This window comes from Osmerus mordax, chromosome 17, assembly GCF_038355195.1.
Source record: "Osmerus mordax isolate fOsmMor3 chromosome 17, fOsmMor3.pri, whole genome shotgun sequence".
Taxonomy (NCBI): domain Eukaryota; kingdom Metazoa; phylum Chordata; class Actinopteri; order Osmeriformes; family Osmeridae; genus Osmerus; species Osmerus mordax.
Genome location: NC_090066.1, coordinates 3,615,714 through 3,619,123, shown reverse-complemented (window position 1 = coordinate 3,619,123; position 3,410 = coordinate 3,615,714). Strand labels below are relative to the sequence as shown.

At 45.4% G+C, this 3,410-nt stretch overlaps 1 long non-coding RNA gene across 1 annotated transcript; it reads right to left on the bottom strand.

Moving 5' to 3' along the window:
* Window positions 1-205: 205 nt before the first annotated feature.
* On the bottom strand, window positions 206-2,123 carry LOC136960320 (uncharacterized). The gene is made up of 3 exons (XR_010878826.1): window positions 2,029-2,123; window positions 1,114-1,828; window positions 206-896 (listed from the first exon to the last, which is right to left on the bottom strand). It is a non-coding gene; the product is annotated as an uncharacterized lncRNA (long non-coding RNA).
* Between the last annotated feature and the right edge of the window lie 1,287 nt (window positions 2,124-3,410).

The following is a 3,410-nucleotide window of genomic DNA, read 5'->3' as shown; positions in this document are numbered from 1 at the left end:
TAAAGAGAGTGCTTTATTGCAAATCAACTCTACCAGTGTGGCAGGGCAGTCTAACCAACACTCACACAAGCACACACACACACACACACTAGCACACACCACAAAAACTGTATATAAAACATGTCTATCTATATTTTACGTGATTATTACATTGATTAAGGAAAGTCAACTCTTGAAAATCCTTTTTGTCATGTACTGTAGCCCTTTGCTTTCATTCCAAATTGGGACATCATGTGTGTATTTATGGTGAATGGGTGATTTTTTTTCTATGTCAAACAATTAAATGCAGTATTTCTACAGTTTGAGGAAGTAGTAAAATATGGAGAAAAAAATCTATTTATTAGTGCTGTATAGTACATTTAATTATTGTTGCTGTAAATGTTTTGCTAGAATTTATATTATATACAACTAAATATTCATGAAATAGGAACACTTGAATATGTATCTTGCGAAATAAATAAACGACTAATCTTGCAACGTCTCGCTTTGTGTTGATGAAAGTCCCTCAGGCTTTGAGAGCGGCAGCTGAGCAAACTGCACCCTCAATTAAAGTATGTAGACTAGCATGGCTGATCTGTCAACATGAACCAAATAAGCCTAGAACATGTACTCTCCTCTCTCTCTCCCTCGTTCTTCATTCTCCCCAGCACATTTCCTGACTTCCCGTTTTCATGCACAGCCCTCGCTCTTCTTTCTCTCCTTCAACATAAGCAGAATATCTGATATTTCGTGGAGAGTCTGGTCGTCTTCTGACAGCCTGGTAACTGCATTCTGGGACGTGACCTCCTGTTGCTTCTCAGCCAGGTTTGTGATGAGAGCCTCCCCCTCTCTTTCTACAGGGTCGAGTACCTCGCTTTTCACCCTTTCTACTCCTTGATCCATCTGCTTATCTGATTCTGCAACTGAAATAGAAACTGAAAAAACCATGACCATACGTGTCTGTAAAACAGCTTATTTCCAATCTTGTATTACATTTTGACAGAGGAGGAACTCAAATCATCACAAAAATATTCCCTTTCGTAGCAAATTTTTACAAATGTACCCCATAAATTGTTAGTATTGATGTGAAACTGATCTACAATACATAGACAGTGACTGGCGTGCTAAATGTACCTGTCACATTGGTGCTCAGCACATCTCCCAGGATGGGAGTGGCCGGTCTCTGCATGCTCACGCTGCGCTCTGTGAGGAGGTGCAGGGGCTTTTGGACAGAGTTGATTGACAGGTGTCCAATCCTGTCCTCTTGTGTTGTTGCTCTCCTCCAGGGCGTGTGCTCTTCTTCTTCTCGCCTCACTCTGATCCAGTCTGGCCGTGCTCCGTGTCTCAGATCTCCATCTCTGGAACTTGCCTGCCTCCTGTGGGCTTGAGTCGGTACTACACCACCAGCAGCCACACAGAACTGCTTTGAATCATTGCCAAGAGTGTAACATTGACAATGATTGTTTGTATTGCGCTCAGGTGCAAAGCTACACTGAGTGGAAGCTTCTGTTGTTTGGCAGGTTTCAGTCAAAACAGTCTGAGTCCCCATGTCTTGCGTTTGGGTGGACACAATCTTGTTTCTGGCCGTTATCAAGCTTCGTGCTTGATAACGCCCACTCCTGTCTGTCAGGCTACAGCTTGAACTTGCACAGTTACAAAGACTCTCAGAGAGACCAGGGCTCGTTCGCGCTCCCAGGTCGTAGCTGCTCCTGGAGACCGGGCTGCGCTGACAGGGGGCGGGGGGTGGACTCCACGGAGAGGCCTTGCTGGCGCCCAGGGTCCCGTCAGGGCGAGGCTGAGCTGGGAGTGAAGCAGGTCGTTCCTGCACACACTGGTGGCAATCGTCTTCCTTAGGCAGCATGTAGAATTGGAAAGGATGTTAGCAATATCAAACATGGACCTGTGTGCATTATTGTCATGTGTACAGTACTCATTTACTTATTATGCAGAAATGCAAGCCATGCAATCCACTATGTAATGAATTGCTGTAACCCTACTACTGTTTCCTGTGGTATTCTAGGCCAATGAGAACAGTTGTTGAGAACTTACATCATCAGACTCTGAGCTAAAGTAACCTCCTCTAGGAGAGTAACTAGGAGAAGATCCACCGCAATCCACTGAAGCATGATTCTGTTCCAGACATGCTTTGGGAAAACATCCAGGAAATTAGTCAACTTAATCTCCACCCAAGCATTATAATAAAATCCAAATATGTAGGATTTCATAGTGTCAGTAAACTCACAGGAGGTGACATCAGCACAGTCGGAAAGCTGTTGCTGAAAAAAAACTGACATTAATACTGAGACATGTTTTACAATTGCTTAGAATCTAAATTCCTAATATTGTTTTCCAATTATGCCACTAGGGGGAACTAGTGTCCTTTTTAATGAGAGTTGCTGCAATTACCTGGGTGAGGGAGTCTGGTATAGGATGTATTCTGTGTGGTTGCTTCACATCCCTAATCCCAGAGGAATAAAACCAAACCACTGTAATAACTTGCTCTACGGTGTACTGTTATGGTTTTAAATAACTCATTGGACTTACGGTGGTTTTGAAGAAGAGTTTTGTGAGTCTGCTTTCAGAGATATTTTTGAAATCCCCTTCCCAAAATAATCTGAAATGTCAACAAAGAAATGTGATGCCAACTTTCCCTGGTCTAATTACATAACTGAACCGCTAAGAGCACCATGTTTTGACTACCATCACTCCTAAACTCGTTGCTGAACCCCCTGAAAAGTTCCTCTTCTCTGAGCAGCTCCTCAGTGTCAGGCTGGTTGAGAGAGAAGCCCAAAGTGTGAATGTCCTCGTTTCTGGTCTCTGTGCTGCTGAAAACAGTAAATAAAGACCGTAAAAAAATGAACACCCCCAACATCATAACACATGAAAAGTAGGTGAATGCTTTGGATGATGCTACTAAATATATACTTTTACAGCAGTCAAATCCCCGCATCGATCACAGAAAAGTATCTCACTCTGACCCTGTGCTTCCAAACAGGACTGTGGACAGCGAGGGTGTCTGATGAAACCGTGGGGATCCCTCTGGTCCAGCGCCCCCTGGAGGGCTCTCTCTCACCCCCCTAGGCTGGGAGAAAGGTCTGAACTGGAAGGCAAAGAAGAGAGTGACATTGAGATAAACACTGCATCGGCATTCACTGTGAGAGGAACTCAGTACCTGGGCTTTTTCAGAGGTGGCGCCCCGGGGACGAGGGGAGCGCTGCGGCTGGGTCTGGCCTCTCAGCTGGAGGGGGAACAGCTGGGCCTGGCCTCTGAGCTGGAGGGGGAACAGCTGGGCCTGGCCTCTGAGCTGGAGAGGGAACAGGCCTGAAGAAGAGGCGGAGGATGAGGAGGAGAAGGGGCTCAGTGTGTCAGCTATGTGGGCCAGCTGGTAATCTGATGCACTGTTGTCTGACAGGTTGGACTCAAGCACTGGA